Source organism: Pleurodeles waltl, chromosome 10 (assembly GCF_031143425.1).
Source record: "Pleurodeles waltl isolate 20211129_DDA chromosome 10, aPleWal1.hap1.20221129, whole genome shotgun sequence".
Classification (NCBI taxonomy): domain Eukaryota; kingdom Metazoa; phylum Chordata; class Amphibia; order Caudata; family Salamandridae; genus Pleurodeles; species Pleurodeles waltl.
In genome coordinates, this window is record NC_090449.1 from 796,186,409 (window position 1) to 796,205,673 (window position 19,265).

The following is a 19,265-nucleotide window of genomic DNA, read 5'->3' on the forward strand; positions in this document are numbered from 1 at the left end:
AAGGCCATAATGTCACTACCCTCTGCTCCCTTAGGGACACACAGTATGTGAATATTGTTTTGGAGACTCCTATTCTCTAGGTCTTCCTGTTTAATTTGCAGCTCTATTTGTTGATCTTCAAGAGTCGCAACTCGACGTCACAGAATCTCTTGATCTTCGGAATGGGCATCCACTGTTCAAATCCAAATTACGGTCCAAATCGTCCACATAGGCCCCTATCTCAGATACATCACACCAAGGCCCTCAGTACAACATTGGCGGTAAGTGCCGCTTACCGCCATGCTGTCAGGAATAAAGCTGTGCGCGCTCCACTTCATGCGCACCACTTGCCATCCCCTCTTGTTCTAAAAGTGGTCATCAGCGTCGCCTGCCCTGTGGTAAAGCTCATGTAGCTGCAGGGTCAGGATATTGGTGGACAGGATGCACTTATCAGTGCTATTTTAGGAATGGACTACAATTCCCAGGTTTCTAGAGGCAGCGGCCATCTTGGGGTGTGGCAGACCTATAGAGCCCAGCCACACTCAAGCACATTGCTCACTATTTTGAAGACTTCGATGCAGTCAGACCTCGTGGGGGTTCCTCTGAAGAAGAGCAGATTTCCTGCATGGCAGATTGACAGTAAATCGGAGTATCCTTGTTTCCATGGTGAATTCAGACACGGGTAAGTCGTACTCATAGCGGTAAGGTCTTGATGAGCCCAATCTAGAAGGGGGTTGTTACTTCCAAAAGTAAAGCGCTCCTTAGCACAACGAGCAAAGCATTTTCAGTTCAAAGAGTAAAGTGGCCTTGGCACGATGATCAAAGCGCTTCGGATCACATGAGTAGAGCGGCCCTTAGCACAACGAGCAAAGCGCTTCAGGCCACACTTGTAAAGCGCCCTTGGCACGGCAATCAAAGTGCTTCAGTCCACATGAGTAAAGCACCCTTGGCACGGCAATCAAAGCGCTTCAGTTCACATGAGTAAAGCTCCCTTGGCACGGCAATCAAAGCGCTTAAGTCCACATGAGTAAAGCACCCTTGGCACGGCAATTAAAGCACTTCAGTCCACATGAGTAAAGCGCACTTGGCACGGCAATCAAATCGCTTCAGTCCACATGAGTAAAGCTCCCTTGGCACGGGAATCAAAGTGCTTCAGTCCACATGAGTAAAGCACCCTTGGCACGGCAATCAAATCGCTTCAGTCCACATGAGTAAAACGCCCTTGGCACGGCAATCAAAGCGCTTCAGTCCACATGAGAAAAGCGCCCTAGGCACGGCAATCAAAGCTCTTCAGGCCACATGAGTAAAGCGCCCCTTAGTATAACGAGCGTAGCGCTTCAGACAAAGCAAGTAAAAGCGATCTCTGGCATATTGAACAAAGCGCTTCATGTATAACAAGCAAGGCGCTTCGGCCCAACGAACAAAGTGCTTCAAGTTCAATGAGTAAAACTTTCAGGCCTAGGTAGTCAATGTAAAAACATTTCGGAGATAAGCAAATTATAGTTTCATTGTTTTTGTGAAGAATAATGGGGGTCATTCTGACCCTGGCGGCCGGTGGCCGCCAGGGCCACCGACCACGGGAGCACCACCAACGGGCTGGCGGTGCTCCCATGAGCATTCTGACCGCGGCGGTTCAGCCGCGGTCAGAAGCGGAAAGTCAGCGGTCTCCCGCCGACTTTCCGCTGCTCGGGGGAATCCTCCATGGCGGCGGAGCGCGCTCCGCCGCCATGAGGATTCAGACACCCCTTACCGCCATCCTGTTCATGGCGGGAAACCCGCCATGAACAGGATGGCGGTAGGGGGTGCCGCGGGGCCCCTGGGGGCCCCTGCAGTGCCCATGCCAATGGCATGGGCACTGCAGGGGCCCCCGTAAGAGGGCCCCAAAAAGTATTTCAGTGTCTGCTTTGCAGACACTGAAATACGCGACGGGTGCAACTGCACCCGTCGCACCCCTGCAACTACGCCGGCTCAATTCTGAGCCGGCGTCCTCGTTGCAGGGGCATTTTCTCTGGGCCGGCGGGCGCTCTTTTGGAGAGCGCCCGCCGGCCCAGAGGAAACGTGTGAATGGGCGCCGCGGTCTTTTGACCGCGGTGCGGTCATTTGGCGGCGGGACTATGGCGGACGGCCCAATATGTGAGATACATATTTAAATCTTTGAGAATATGTGAGATACATATTTAAGTCTGAGAATTTCTAGGCTGATATCAAACGTTTATGTTTATGAATGTATACTGGTTACATGATTGATATCAGAGTATGTCTTGCCATCTCTAGGTTCAGAGGTTGCAGTTTGTTCTTGTTCCATGATTCAAAGAAGGGGCTACGCCCAAGTCACAAAGAGTCTCAATCTGATATCATGGAGACTACTTTATTCAAGAGTCTATTGGTGAGTTATACTGTTATGAATGAGTATATGCATATTTGTTCTAACCTTTTCTTTTTTCAGATCTCTCTCCCTGCAGTTCCCTTCCCTAACTCCCTTCCCCCCACCTATCTTCATCATAACTCTGTGCTATATTAGCTTTCTGAGTTGATGATGACGGGAAGTGGGCCTTTTGTTCAGCAGCGTGCAGGTCCCGAGGAAAGGTCACTGAGACACATGCTGACTGCCACCAACATACTGTGACCGCTGCGGTATACCGCTATGGGTATTATGATCCACACATAGAAATCTGTCACTATACAGACCCCCACACAAGTCCGCCAGCCCAAAGGTCAGTGATAAACTGGCGGTACCAAAACCCACACTGTTACAGCAACAGAAATACGCCCACAGCATTATGACCCACGAATCACCATGGCGGAAATTAAACTGCGGTAAACCATTGGTGGTACATACCACTGCGCTCAAAATACACACAAACATACAAAACAGAAACACATTGGACAATTCAAACTACACACACCTGACACACAGACACACACTACACCCACAACACTTAAAAAACACACACCCACAATACCCACAACCCTTTACGACCCAAACATTTTGGCAAGTGAAAGAGAGACAAGCCAGGAGCACCCACTGAATCTGAGCCACAAAACACCATCACCCATACACCATCCACGCACCTCACAGCACACACCCCAACACATCACCCCACACACCCTCACACATACCACTCACAGTACACCCACGGCACCACAAAGACACCCAGGTTCTCTGAGGAGGAGCTAAGGGTCATGGTGGAGGAAATCATCCGGGTAGAGCCACAGTTATTTGGAGCACAGGTGCAGCAGACATCTATTGCAAGGAAGATGGAGCTATGGCGGAGAGTCGTGGACAGGGTCAATGCCGTGGGACAGCACCCAAGAACAAGGGATGACATCAGGAAGAGGTGGAATGACCTACGGGGGAAGGTGCGTTCCGTGGTAGCAAGACACCAGGTAGCTGTACAGAGGACTGGCGGTGGACCCCCACCTCCTCCCCCACAACTAACAACATGGGAGGAGCAAGTCTTGGCGATCATGCAAGGGCCTTGCAGGAATAGCAGGAGGACTGGACTCTGGTAAGTAAAATCTTTACTACTTTATCCCCCACCCTACCTGCATGCCATCACAAACAACAACCCCTACCCTCAACTCCATCACCCCACCACCTCACATATACCCCCCCATCACAACCCACCCATCCCAATACCAAGCCCTGCATGCAACACCAATGCATGGACCCCCATCACAGACCTGCATGGACACCCATCACCACAGCATGCACACTACTGACAATCACTTAGCCAAACCAAGCACAACTCACACAAGCCAAAGCTGCCTTGCTAATAACATCCATAGAGGGAATCATATCCATGCACAAGATGACTCACGCAGATACAATAGCACTGCATTTACATCCCCACAGGACCCCCACTCAACCTCACTGGAGAGGAGGTGCCAGCCACATCCAGTCCCCCCCGAAGAGGCCCACAGTGATGACAGCAGCTCTGCACACCTGGATCACGATGACCAACCTGGCCCATCAGGGACCTCTGGACAGTCGGTGACCCAGCCACAGTCCAAACCCACCATAGAGCCTCCCCCCTCAGAAAACACCAGCACAGGACCCACCCAGCGGGCCCATCCCTCTGTCCCCAGGACATGTCAATCAGCAGTGTGTCCACCACTACACGGACCCCAGGCAACCCCACAAACACAGGATGATCAGTGACCTGGGGTCAGTGGTAGTGGGCAACCGGCTCAGGGGACAGAGGCACAGGACAACAGGGAAGCTGGGAGGACTGCTGTGCGACAGAGGGAGGACAGGCCCAGGAAATCGACTCTCCATGAGGCACTCACCAACATCCTGGGAGCATACCACCATTCCCAGGAGACCATAGGACAGACACTGGCCAAGCTGCAGAGACCCAGTGGCTGCAGGAGGGACAGTACCTGGGGATCAAGGAGGACCTGAGGGACATCAACAGCACCCTGGTCACCATTGCAGGGGTGCTGGCAAACATGGCCAACACCATGAGGGAGGCAGTGGCACACCAACGGGCCCCTGACACTAGCCAAACCGAAGAACAGCCCTCCACCTCCGCCAGCGCTAGTGGACAGGAGGCCCTGCCACAGGACCAACAGGCCACCAGCACCCCACCCTCTGCAGAAGGAGAAGCACCCCGCAAACGGTCCCTGCGATCCATACAGAAGACAGAGAAAATTGCCAAGACCCCTGCCAGGAAATAAGACTCTCCTGATTGTCACCCTTATGTCCCACTCTGTCACCCTGTCCACCTTGAACTGCCAGTGCTCCACTTCCTATGCCCCCTTGGACAATGCACCTGTGATACAAATAGACTGGACTCTACCCTGGACTTTCCTCCGTCAACAACCCAGCTCATTGCAATACCCCTCCACTTACTAGCACATAAATAAACACCCTTGGAACAAATTCAAGTAGGGTGTCTGTGAATTCTATAACAAATGTATTAGTTTCACAAACTGTAAACATTGAAATTCAAATGTACTGAAATATTTACATAGGAATGACCTGCAGTGACCAGCAGTAAACACACCAGGAGCCAGAGTGGGGCGCAGAGATCTGAAAATAGAGATGCCAAAGGGTACAGTGAGTGGCCATAGAAATAGGGAAATCAGGCTGCCATGTTCAATGTCAAACACAAAATTGCAATGGAAGGTGAAGTTACAGTGCCATACCTGTGTGTCACTGGAAGTTCTGTTGAATTAGTGTACTTCTGTTGTCCACATCTTCTTCCTCTGCCTACTCTTCGTCACTGTCCACAGGCTCCACCGCTGCCACACGACCATCCCCCAGGCTCATCCTCCTGCAGAAAAGGCACCGGGAGTCTCAAGGCCAGGCTGTGGAGCATGCAACATGCAACGTTGATCAGGCACACCTTTTTGGGTGAGTAGTACAGGGATCCACCTGTCAGATGGAGGCACCGGAATCTGGCCTTCAGGAGGCCAAAGTTCTCTCAATGATCCTCCTTTTTCGCCCATGTGACTCATTGTAACGTTCATCTGCCCTTGATCTGGTATTCCTCACTGGGGTCAGTAGCCATGAGAGGTTGGGTTAACCAGAGTTACCTGCAAATATTCGAGGGATACCTGTTAGCCACACACTCACCCTAAGGGCCAAACCCACACCCATATACCTACATCAACTGGGTGGGGACCATGAGCTCACCTATTAGCCACACCCGGTGCCTCTGGAGTTGAGACATCACATATGGAATGCTGCCACTCCTCAAGATAAAGGCATCATGCACAGAGCCAGGATATTTGGCCTTGACATGGGAGATGTACTGGTCCGCCAAATACACCTTCTGACAAATGCAATATGTGTACCATCAATGGCACCAATGATGTTGGGGATATGTCCCATTTCATAAAAGTCAGCCTTCACTGTGGCCAAATCCTCCACCTGGGAGAATACGATGTAGCTGGGCATGTGTTTCCGCAGGGCAGACAACACTCTGGTCAGCACATTTGAGAAAATTGGCTGAGACATCCCTGATGCCATGGCCACTGTCGCTTGGAAGGAACCACTTGTCAGGAAATGGAGCACTGACAGGACCTGCACTAGAGGGGGGATACCTGTGGAGTGGCCGATATCTAAAATCAGGTCTGGCTCCAATTGGGCACACAGTTCTTGGTTTGTGGCCCTATCAGGTCTGTAGGTCAGGATAATGTGCCTCTCCTCGATTGTCACCAGGTCCACCAGGGGTCTGTACACGGAGGATGTCTCCATCTCCTATTCATCCTCAGCGGTTGAACTCTAGGGTAAAAAAGGTGAGCAGAAGGTCATATTCACACATATGTCAATATTAATATGCATTTCTTCCTTTACAGAAACAGTATGTGAACTCATGAGTCAGTTGATGTGCCAATGTCTGCTGTGACGCAGTTAGGTGCCATGGCCTGTGCCCCCCTGAAATGGCGGCGGTCAACGAAAGTCGCGCAAGATCACATTGGTTATCATTGGGCCCTATGGGTTCAAGGAGCCAATGGCGATGTACGCCGGAGGTGACGGTGTGCACCACCATGGACGTGACCACCATTTTCTATCTGTGCATTCACTTGCTACCTGACCTTCAACAGGAGAGGACCTACACTGCTAGTGCTGCTGTGACCTGTGTCTGGAAGCGACAATGGCTGGAGTGTCTGGGGCAAGGTCCCCTGCCTCTCACTTCCGAGGAGTTGGAGAGACTAGTGGATGGGGTCCTTCCCCGGTACACTTTACTCTGTGGTCCTCCAGACAAACAGGTGAGTACACTGTGAGCGTGATGCGTGGGCCATGAATGTATGGATTGCTGTTGTGTAAGCCCCGTGTAGTGGGGGGTCTGAGGGGTCTGAGGGGTCCTGGGCAGAGTGCTGCATTATGGTGGTCAATGTATGTGCGTAAGGGGATGGGAGGGATATGGTGGGCCATGAGTATGACAGTCCGGACGGTATGGCTAATCCCTTTTCTGATGTATTTTTTCTGTAGGTCAGCACTCATCAGATAAAGAGTGTTTGGTGTGCCATCGCCTAGGAGGTGTGGACCCCTGGGGGTCTTTGACAGGCGGAGCACCCACTACCGCAAACGGTGGGAGGACCTGCGCTACTGGGCAAGGAAGACGGTGGAGGCCCAGCTGGGGCTGGCCTCCCAATGAGGAAGGGGTGCCCGTCGTACCCTGACCCCTCTGATGTTCTGCATCCTGGCGGTGGCATATCCGGAGTTGGATGGGAGCTTGAAGGCATCACAGCAGCCACAAGGGGGTGATTACAGATTCAGAATCATGACTTTGAGCGTGTTAAGGTTTTACCTGGGTGGGGGATGTGGGCTGTGGGTGCCCCTAGTCCAGGGTGAACAGGGCAGGGTATGTTCAATGATGGGCAAGCTCAGATGCACTCCAACCCCAATCGTGTTAGTGGCCATCTACTACTGGGCAGGGTCCTGTGGGTTTCAGGTGTGCAGCTAATGGTGTTAGGCATTGTACCCCATGGGCTGGTGACTAGCATTGTAACTGGTAGTGCATGGCCTAGTGCATAGGGCTGTTCCCTGTGTGTTGTGAACGCCAACTGTAGTGTTGTTGCTGGCATTGACCAAGTGTATCCTCTGTCTCCCCCCCACTTTTTGTTTTGTCACCCTGTCTTGTGTGCATTAGCATCATCAGGTGGAGGATAAAAGCCACATGCGATGGAGGGAGCTGCATCCCACATGGGCCTGGAGGACGAATCCACTGATGGTGAGGGCACCAGTGGGATGGAGGACGAGGGGAGCACCACGAAAGAGACAGGAGGGGACACTACCGACAGCGACTCATCCTCCGATGGAAGCTCCCTGGCGGTGGCGGACACCTCTGTGCCCACCCCAACAACAGGTACAGCCGCCATCCCCCGTACCAGCACCGCCCTCCCAGCAGCCCCTCAGCGTGTTTCCCGTGCCCGCTCACCCAGGAGGGTGGGCATCTCCTTCGCCCCAGGCACATCAGGCCCTGCCTCAGTCAGCCCTGCTGCCCTCAGTGAGGAGGCTATTGACCTCCTGAGATCCCTCTCTGTTGGGCAGTCAACCATACTGAATGCCACCCAGGGTGTAGCAGGGCATTTGCAACAAACAAATGCATACCTGGAGGGCATTCACTCTGGCGTGGCGGCCCAACAGAGAGCATTCCAGGCTCTAGCCTCTGCACTGATGGCAGCCATTGTCCCTGTCTCCAGCCTCCCCCCTCTAACTTCCTCTACCCAGTCCCAATCCCCTCAACCCCAGCCTATCCCAAGCACACCTTCTGACTAGCAATCACCCAAATCAACACACAGAAGTGGTTCAGGCAAACACAAGCACCACACTTCATCTCACAAGCACTTACACAAGCACCATCCCCTTGCAGACACACCAACATCCACTGCCTCCACTGTGTCCCCCTCCTCCTCATCGTCCACCTCCCTCCCAGTAGCATCTCCACTCACACCTGCATGCAATACATCCTCATCCACTACCTCCATCACCAGCACGCCTATCACTACACGCCCCTCACTGGCAGTCACCACCCCCACATTCATGCACACGTCCCCTGTGTCCTCTCCCACTGTGTCTGTGACCCCTCCTCGCAAAGTACACAAACGCAAGCACACACACACCCAACAGCCATCCACCTCACAACAGCATCCAGCCCATGCATCTGCACCCAAACACAGCACACTGACACCTCCTACAACCACTCCCTCTTCCTCCGCTCCCAAACCTTCACCCTCTTCCCGCACCAGTGTCCCTAAGAAACTTTTCCTTGCCAACATTGACAAATTCCCTCTGTCCAGAACCCAGCCCAGCACCTCAGCCTCCAAGGCCACGGCCACTGTGGTTTCTGCAGCTGTGAGAGGCTCCAAAGAGGCATCCGTCAGCCCAGCCAGTGTGCCAGCACCACCTGCCAAGGCCAAGAAGGGTCTACCACCTGGCAAGAGCAAGAAGGGGACACCAGCCAGCAAGGCGGAGGCGGCACAGCCAGCCTGCAAGGGCAAGACAAAGACTCCAGCTGGCAGAAGCAAGGAGGCACCACCATCTGCCAAGGGCAGGAAGGGGCATAGAACACCAGCCATGGCACTTCAGCCGTCCGAGGCTGCAGGTGAAGGCCTGGAGGCTGCCACCACCACTGCCTGCACTGCCACCTGCACCGCACCAGCACCACCACCTGCACCGCAGCCAGCACCACCACCTGCACCGCGGCCAGCACCGCCACCTGCACTGCAGCCAGCACCGCCACCTGCCCCGCGACCAGCACCGCCACCTGCCCCACCACCAGAAGCACCACTGCGAGCAGCAGCAGCCCCAGTGGGCAGCCATCCGAGGCTGCAGATGAAGGCCTGGAAGCTACCAAAACCACTGCCTGCACCGCCACCTGCACTGCGGCCAGCACAGCCAGCTGCCCTGCCGCCAGCAGCACCACTGCCAGCAGCAGCGGCCCCAGCGGGCAGCCATCCAAGGCTGTAGGTGATGACTTGGAGGCTACCACCGCCACTGCCTGCACTGTCACCTGCAGCGCAACTGGCATCCACTGAGCAGCCGTCACCGCCAGAGAGCAGTGTGTAGTGGTGACTACATGGGCTGCAGTGCGTCCTGGACCCTGCAACATCTGTCGGTGTGACACACTGGTGTGAGACTGTGACCTTGCCCCATCCAGGATGAAGCACACTGGACACAAGGCCCCCTTCAGAACCAGTGGAAGCCATCCACTCAGCCCCTCTCTGCCAGGATGAAGCACACTGGGCACAAGGCCCCCTCCAGAACCAGTGGAAGAAGCCATGCATTCAGCCCCTCCTTGCCAGGATGAAGCACAATGGGCACAAGCCCCCCTCCAGAACCAGTGGAATAAGCCATCTACTCAGCCCCTCCTTGCCAGGATGAAGCACAATGGGCACAAGGCCCCCTCCCGAACCAGTGGAAGAAGCAGTCCACTCAGCCCCTCCTTGCCAGGATGAAGCACACTGGGCACAAGCCCAATCCAGAACCAGTGGAAAACTAGCACCCACTTGAGAGGCTGTGGCCTTGCACTCCCCAGGACCAAGCAGTGGGCAAACCACCCACTTGAGAGACTGTGGCCTTGCACTCCCCAGGACCAAGCAGTGTGCAAACCACCAACTTGAGAGACTGTGGCTTTGCACTCCCCAGGACCAAGCAGTGGGCATACCACCCACTTGAGAGACTGTGGCCTTGCACTCCCCAGGACCAAGCAGTGGGCAAACCACCCACTTAGACTGTGGCTCTGCACTCCCCAGGACCAAGCAGTGGGCAAACCATCCCCTTGAGAGACTGTGGCTTTGCACTCCCCAGGACCAAGCAGTGGGCATGGAGCCCCCTCCAGGCCAGTGGCGTTATACCATCTTTCGGCTGAGGTGCCCCCCCATTCCCCGTCCCCCTGCAGTGCCTGTGTGTTTTCAACTTGATGCCCCTGCAGTGTTCTCTCCGTGTTGAGGCAGGAGTCAAGTGTGGCCTTGGCCTATGTGTTTTGGCCCAGTGGACCACAGACATTTTGGAGTGGGCACTGTCCCTCCTTTTGTATATATTGTATATATTGTACATACTGTTTATTTCTTTATGAACATATTTCTCAAAATTACTAATATTACACTCGTTTTACTCCATTCCTTTTGTCTTTGTGTTATTCCTGAGGGTTACGGGGTGTATATGTAATGTTGTTGCATGTGTTTGTGTGTATGGTGTTGGGGGTGATGGTGCAGGTGGGGGTGTTGTGTGTTGCGTGTGTGTGTCACTCTTTTTTACCTCCCCACCTCCCCTGTGTGCTAGGTGCAGTACTCACTGTGGTCGTCTTCGCCGGCGTTCATGCTCCTGGTGTATGAGAAGAAAAGTTTGGAGAACGACAATGGTGTTGATCATGGTTCAGTTTTCCTCAACAAGATGCACAAATTCAATGTATTGTTACATTTGATTAGTTTTTCTTGGTATATGTAGTGTGTATCAGTTATTACATGATATGTTTTTGTATATAGGAAACCTGTGTTTGATTGTATGTATGTGATATTTTGTTCTGTTTTTTGTTGTCTTGGTGTTGTCTGGCTTCAGTCCTTGATGTTGTAGATTGGTATATATGTATATATGTTTTTCCATATGTTTGGCCGTAGCGCTATATATATATATATATATGTTTAGTATGTGTAATTATAGAGGGGAATTGTTGCATATCTGTTTTTTCCCATATTTTTATGATATCACAAGTATATATTTTGTGGAAGTAAAATATTGATGTGTTTATTAATTGTGATTCAACTCTACCTTTTATGAAATACATAGGAGAGATATGTGCCTTTCTACATTTTGTATGAGAAGGTACACCAGCATGGGGAACACCTGCAGTTCGGGCTCCATGGCGTTGTGGTTCTTCCTTGAGTGTCGAGAGGTGAGTCGTTTCCCTTCTGTGTTCTGTATCCGCCGTGCTTTTGGTGGCGTTGGTACCGCCCCGGAAAAGCTGGCTGATGGGCACGCTCTAATGCAGTAGGCGGTACTGGATTCAGGGTGCTAATCCTAATGTAGTCCACTTCAAGTGCCACACGACCTAAATAGCTCCCTATGTACCCCACAAGTCAAGTGTGAGATTTGTGCCAAGCACTCTCAGGGTCTGCAGGATGCAGACAAGTAGGAGATTATTGCCCTCTCCCAGGTTAGGCATAAGGATTCGAGGCGGCCATAGCAGTCCTCCCTACAGTGGAGACACAGTCGCTGCACGAGTTAGAGTGTCCAGGGTGAACGACATGCAAAGCGGAAGGCACATGTTTCACCCTGGTTCAGGAGGATGATCAGGCATCAAAGGCACCTCCTTTAAGAACATCTTCTCCACACTCAATGCCACTTCAGTGGATAATACCTCATGTCCCAGGCCAGGCTCTGGGTCTCAGCTCTGAAGTGCTCCCAGTCCATGACAAACAGAAGGGATAATATCCAGAACCAGTCTTAAGCTGGCCAAGGAGTGCGTCAGCCTGCAGAAGGTTAGAGGTGGCTTAGACTTGGGCCGCACCTCTGAGGTAATTTGCTGTGTTGGCTCATGTTATGCACTGCACAAGTCTCAGCGGGAGGCAGCCAGACCCAAAGTCAGCCAGGGAGTGCAGATATACAGAAGCCCCAAGGGTACTGCTCTGTAGCAGGAGGTTGCTGCAGAGAACAGAAGGAGAGGGAAGAGGCCAGCCCCCTAATCCCACTGTCCACCCGCTGTCCTAAAGAAGGTCAATTAGGCCACTCTGCATGATGACGATCCCAGGAGTCAGAACAGCTGACTGGCTCACCTGGTCCCAAATGTCTCAGTGCTGCATTGCCTCCTTACAACCCATAGAGGCCCTCCTGAGTGGGAGACGAGGCACCTCTGGCTCCTGTTCCAACCCCTCACAGCGCTTCCAGGGCTGCACTATAGAGTTACCACCAGGCAGTCACAGAGCTATGTCGCCCGCTCCGCCATGCCCGGGGCCCAGATCCTCAAAATGGCAGCTTCGGGCCAGCGCTGTCTCTATCTAGAGACTGCAGTGCTGATACCGGGGCATCAATCACGTACCAAGGCTGTGCCCCCTGATGCAGATGGGGTTCAACAATGCTATCTCGCAATGAAGATCGCCGCCCCAGTGCTGGAGAAGTTACAGAAAGACTGATGGGGACCCAGAGGACAGACGGAGCACGCCTCACTCCATTCCCTGCTAGGCCACGACACCTCGTTTAGCCTTGTATGATCTGCATGTGCGCTGTGAGCAGTTTTGGAGGGATGTGTATATACAGTCGGGAGGGTTTTTAGCAACCTCTTATGGTACGATGTATGGTGAGTAATGTAGTGAAATGAAATGTGCTTCTTTGCGATATGGGTGTTGGTAGTGTGATGTGGTGTTGTAGAGTATACTACAGCATGTTGTGCTGCATGATAGAGGGTAGGTAGTCAAGTGTTGGATGATCTGCTGTAGGGTGAGCTTTGGGATGGTCTGATATAATGTAATGTGGTATGGTGTGGGTAGGCTGTCTGAAGCTGCAAAACCTGAGACTGCAATTTCATACATTCTTTAAAAAGTTTGTCATCTTCTTTATGTGTGCAGATCACAAGATTGTTTTTCTTACTGAAAAGCTGATAGTAAGTGGCCCTTCATTACAGTAGAAACTTTCCTGCTGCTATGCTGAGCAGGCAGTGGTCTGTTCACTTTTCTTCTTGGTGGTAGTACGCTCCAGGAGCGGCTCACGGGGGGGAGGGGGGTAAAGGGCCGGAGCGGCTTGCGGGGGTAATAAACATTCATATTATTATTATTTTTTTTAAACTTCCCTTCTCTGCTGCCGCTTCTCTTACTCCTGTCACTGCAGGCAGGGACAGCCTCCCAGGCTGCCCTACGGCCAATCCTGATGCTGTTCAGAGCAGCATCAGGATTGGCTGGGAGTGCAGGCTCTCTCTAGCCATGCAACTGTGTTGCCAGGCTGGAAAGAGCACACTGCGCATGTGTGTTTGGCTGGCCTGAGACGGCCGGCCAAGCACACATGCACAGTGAGGGGGAGTGCTGTGCACTCCCCCTCACTGCTCGCTACTCCAGTGACCCTGTCCCTTTAAAAGAAAACAATAAAGAACAAAGTTTATTATCGCTTTCTTTTAAAGGTTTTGCAGCTGCCACTGCTGGCGGGGGCAATGCTCCTCCGCCCTAATGGAGGAGCTGCCCCTGGTACGCTTCCTCTCCTTTCCCTGCAGCTAGGAGTTCCAGGAAGGAAAGGAGGTGAAGAGCTCTGAGTGCCACAGATATCCTGTAATGGAACACAAACTCCTGCAAGCAGAAGTCCCACCCTTATTGGGCAGTAAATCCAGATGAAGATGTGAGTAATGTTGATCAATGTCATCCTCAAGAACATTGAAGAATTGTTGTACTTCTCTATGAAATACAAAATTGGACTGGGTACCACGGCATAATTACGCTACGGGCTAATGTTCTGTGGGGTGTTGTGATTTAGTGTTATACAATGTGGTACAGTGTTGTGTACTTTGTGGTGTAGGAATTCAGATCAGGTATTAGGTATTGATTGTAGTGTGGTGTATTGTTTTATGATATGGTATGGTGTGTTATGATGTGCAATAGAGGAGGTTTTGTGTCGAATTATACCATGATATGATATGATGTTTTGTGATATGGTCTGATGTGGTTTGTGGATGTGCTGTGATATTGGGCACTATGGCCTTGTCTTGTACAGAGGTGTGCAGTTTACTGTGGTATGCTGTGGAGTGTACCACATGTGGTGAGTTGCTGGATGTTATGAAGCTGTCCGGTGTGGAGTAGTGGACTGGTTGTATAAGATGTTACATGTTTTGGTCTTGTGTAATGTGGGGTAGGAAATCATAGTGCACTGAGGTATGCACCAGGAAAATGCATGCAGTGGATGTACAGTAGGTGTCATGGTGACAAATGCTGTTGAGTGGTGAAAGTGGGTGAGATATGTAGTAGCATGCTGTGATGTATTCTGGTTCATGTAGCTGAAATATTTAGTGTGATGCGTATGATGAATGCTGTGATTTCCTATAATACAGTAAGATATGTTTGTTGGGGGCCAGTGAGTTATGGCATGTTGTAGAGTAATGAGATACAATCTGGTGAATTGCGATGTGATGATGTCGTGGTGCTGAACATGAAGGACATAGATAAAGCAAACTGTTACATTGAGCTATATTGTGTGGTGCGATATAGGATGAAGTTATGTGATAAGGTTTACTGCAGTGTTAAATGGCATGGCGTGGAGTAGCAAGTTGTGGTGTAATGTGATGCAGTCTCATATGTTGTGGATAGATCTACTGCAATGTGTGCTGGAGTGTCGCATTATATCATGCAATGCTGTGAGGCATGGTGAGACAATGTAATTGTTGCAAGTGTGGTTTTGGTAATGTGTGACCCTGTGTGGTATCTTATGTTATGTTGACGTGAGGTTTGGAGTAAAGTGGTGTAGTGCTGAATGCTGGATGGCCGAGATGTTATGAGTTGTGGTACGGTGTGACATAGTGATTCTTAATGAACAATGTGATGTTGTTAAGCATTGTGTGTATAAGTGTGGAAAGATGTGTACTGTGTAACGTATTGTGTTATGTGGAGGCTGGTGGTGTGGAGTGATAAGAGTGAAATCCTATTGCAGACAAAGACATGATGTGATGAAGTGGAGAATGTTGTAGTGTGTTGTGTTAGATGGTCGTGAAGTTTGAATTAGCAGTATGTTATGATGTTTATATAGCTGAACATTCATAAGTTACAACCCGTTGGCTCTGTTGATGTTTAATGACTGGTGATGATTTGGCTCAAACGTGATGGCACATACAAAGAGGAGTGTCAGTGTCTCCTGGTACCAGTCATGGAGTTACTTTGCCCTAGTCCAGTGATTAGTCTCTTTGTCTTGGGATTGGTGACTTTGAGTCTTCGAGTCACAGTTTCATTGTCATTAATCCCTCCCTACCTACTGGATAGTAATAGTTCATCTATTTTAAGTGTGTGGTGTGTATTTTGTTTTGTCCTAGTGTGGAAGAGTGTGCCTCCCAAGCTCATTTTTAGGTTCGAGCCTGCGTTGCATGCGCTCGCGCATGCGTATCGCAGCCAGACTCTTTCGTATTTAGAAAAGGGCTCGGAGCCCTGTCAACTTCACGTCAGTGGTTTTTATTGGTTCGTGGGCTTGTCTAATAAAATCTGCTTGCTTTCATTAGTCGAAGGCACGCATACGTCATGCCTTTTCCGGTAGCTAGCCCTCCTCCAGCGCAGCGACCAAGTACAGAAAACATGCGAGACTCGCTGTTTTCCATCGGGCTTGTGGACTTCTTTTTCTCTAATTTACTAGCACGATCGCTTGGCAAAAGTCCAGCGCTTTACATAGTTAATTTCACTTTTTCGGGTTATGTACATAAATGCACTTTTGCCCGATAGGTGAAAAGTCGGGTTAGGAGTTTACAACGCGATCAGCTCTAACATGAGCAAACGCCAGACCTGTTGCATTGTAAATGCTTGTTTATCAATGTGGCTCCCTGACCATGTGTTGGTGCTGCATGCCTTCCGTCTCCTAGTCAAGATATGACTCCCATTACCTATTCAGTGTATGTGCCCCTCTCATATATGCCAACATTTTATAAGAGGAAAGCGGGAGATTTAAAAAATATAATCCACTGAAGGTATTTCCCCCATTAACTTCTATTGAAGCAGAGGTATTTTCAGGCCGGGGCCAACTAAAATAATGCCATTTTTGGTTTAAAAAATCGTGAGTCTCCCGCCTGAACCGGGTCTATTGGCATGTATGCTTTCTGTAACCATGTTAAGTGTCACTCCGTCTCTGAATCAGTGTGTGAATATACCTGCCCCAAAGTGTCGGCAGGAGTCGTTCCTTTAGAAGGTCAATGGCAACTCAGTGGGCACAGTAAATTTCACCGAAAGACTCTGGCTGCTAAAACCATGCAAAATCTCCGGGAGAAAATCTGAAGGAAAATAAGAAATAACTTGAGAAATTAGACGAAGAATGACGTAATTCCACAGTCCTCAAGAAAACCACACTGTTCCACCTGTAATTCCTGTTAACTCCAGCACCCCGGCCTCCTCTGGATTTACTAGTACTGGTATATTTACTTTGAGTGGGGAAATAATGTTATTGGCCATATTTTGGTGGTTTCTTGCTCGGTATCACAAGTCCAACAGCTAGCTCTTCATCTACCCGTGTGACCAGATTAGAAAAGTTAGAGACAAGACAGAAAAGACGTAAAATGTGTCAACAATAATCGGTCTGCCAACAACACCTGTGATCAAAAACTCCTTTTACACATATTTTATTCATTTTGCAGAGCAATGGTGACAAACTAAAGTCTACTTTTGGTAACTCGGTGTTTTATCAGATCCTGAAACCTTGGAGAGTTTCGCTTTAGCCGCCTTCGAGACCACAGAGGAGCAATTCTCGCTCGCCATGGCGCTGGATTAGAGTGGAGGAGGAGGTCCGGGAAAGACTCCCTCACACACAATACTTGGTTCGGCCTGTGTCAGCAGCACTGCCGAGCCGTGAACACAAGCCGCTGCTTGTTGCTTCCTCTGGGCGGGCGCTGTGTCCCTCCCTCAAGCCGTCCCCCGGTGCTTCTAGTTGGGTTAACTCACAGAGTCGTCCCTAGTTTGCAGCACTGTGAGGGGCGTGGCGTGAGACTGGCGGGGCGCGCCCCGCCCCCTCAGGGACCGCCCATCGCCCACGCCCCCTCACGCTGGGACCGCAATGATTTAGAAGTTCAGGAATCCCACGTGACGTCACCATGGGGTGATGTAATGGTCTCTAAATAGAATGTATTGTAATCTGCTCTCAGTCCAACGTGGTTCCTCCGCACCGGGCTTCGCTCTTCCTTCCCTACACTTGTTTGGTAAGTTCCTAAAAATACAGTGCTTGCTGCCGCCGCCTGGACAGCGCTCGTGACTGTTGTGTGCGGACCGCCTGTGCACTTGCCGCTGCGGAGGACTCCTTAGCCGAGGCAGCATCGGAGCTGGGCAGGGGCTGCATGGACAGCGAGAGGTCCTGCTGATGGGACAGTTCTGTACTCGGAGAGGTCCATCTTATATGTGCACAGTCACGTCTAGCATATAGGGGTCGCTCAGTATAGAGAGGCAGCTAGAGCCTGTAGGGGCAGGTCAAGCTTCTTAAGTCAAGTCTGTGGAAAGGGGCAACATATAGGGGAAGTCCTGTATATAGTGGCATGTCCGTTCTGTGCGGAGGAGCACGGCTGGTTCACGGGGGGCAGTTCTGCATATGGGACAAGAGCATCATACAGGGGCAGTTCTTCCATGCATAGGTCCAGAACCTGGTTAAAGGGGCATTTCCGCACCTGGGAGAAGGTGATGACCGTATGAACTCTTCCTCACACAGGAACATGCCTCGCCTATAGCCTCGGGTTCTACTCTGGAGTTGTTGCAGCGATTTGGACCGGAATGTCAGACGCCGGGGGAATCTGCTGCCTCTGAGGAGGAACCTAGAAGCGCCTCTCCCCGCCTAGTCCCCGCCGGAGGTGTCTCCTGATGAAATGCACATCAGCAGGGTAGCTCTCCTCTGGGCTGCACAGGTGCCTCGGCGACCTCAGGGGGTGTGTCCTCCCTCCAGCTCGGAGCTGTGACAGTGCTTCCCAGCCACGCGCTCAGCCCAGCGCATCTCCGCCTCTACGACTCGAAGTTTTACAAGTTCTGAAAGTGCGCGCGGGATATTTTATCATCAGCTGCGCGAGGAGCCGGTCAGTGTTCGTCGGCTATCGGTGACCTGGGGGCGAGACGCGACATCGTCTGTATTCGAACAGGTAACAGCTGACACACATTTGATATTTAATGTACAGTGATGAGAGCGGTGTCTTTCATATTATATACAGTGATGAAAGCTGTCTTTCATGCTTTATACAGTGATGAAAGCTGTGCCTTTCATACTATATACAGTGATGAGAGCTGTCTTTCACGCTATATAGTGATTAAAAATGTGCCTTTCATACTATATACAGCGACGAGAGCTGTCTTTCACACTATATACAGTGATGAAAGGTGTACCTTTCATACTAAATACAGTGGTGAGAGCTGTGTCTTTCATGCTATATACAGCGATGAGAGCTGTGTCCTTCATGCTATATACAGTGATAAGAGCTGTGTCTTTCCTACCAAATACAGTGATGAGAGCTGTGTCTTTCATACAATATACAGTGATGGGAGCATGGTCTTTCATACTGCATATAGTGATCGGATCTGTGGTGTTAATATGTTACAGAGCTGTGGAGCCTGTGATTTTATTTAGCATGACGTAGTGATAAGAGCTGTAAAGTGGTATGCAATTATGCAACTGGTAGTTTAATATTATTACATAACGACGAGTGCTGTGACTTTAACGGGACCCGCGTAGATCACATGTGGCTTTTAATGTGTAATGAGCAGTGGGACCTGCCATTTATTGAGTACCGCTGAATTGGGTATTACCAACACGTCTTACAGCTCTTAGAAAGTCAAGTGTGCAGTATGAAGCACTTTATGCAAGTTAACATGAAAGGTAACATAACAATCTGGACCTGGTGGGCAGTTACGAAAGCTGTTGATATAATGTCATACGCATACATAGGAGATGTAACCTAATGAGACGCCGAGCAATGGAAACGGTGGCTTTCCCAGCATAGACAATGGTGAGAGGGTTGTTTTTTACCGGGATATGCAATGGCAGGAGCTGTGTCCTTAATTGCATGCGGAGCTGTGTCAATTGTGATTTTGATGGACTAAACACAGATGAGGGCTTTGACTTTTCTACAACATACAGCTGTGAGGGTTGTAACTAGAAAAGGATGTGCAGGAACGGATAAGGTCACGGTGACGCGCTT

At 50.7% G+C, this 19,265-nt stretch overlaps 1 protein-coding gene across 1 annotated transcript in view; it reads left to right on the forward strand.

Annotated features, from left to right (window-relative positions):
* Positions 1 to 18,056: 18,056 nt before the first annotated feature.
* Positions 18,057 to 19,265, forward strand: part of CREB5 (cAMP responsive element binding protein 5) — a 973,618-nt gene continuing 972,409 nt past the window's right edge. The window contains exon 1 of the mRNA XM_069211454.1: positions 18,057 to 18,212. The gene's annotated coding sequence lies outside the window, so the exon portion shown is untranslated. The remainder of the gene's footprint in view (positions 18,213 to 19,265) is intronic.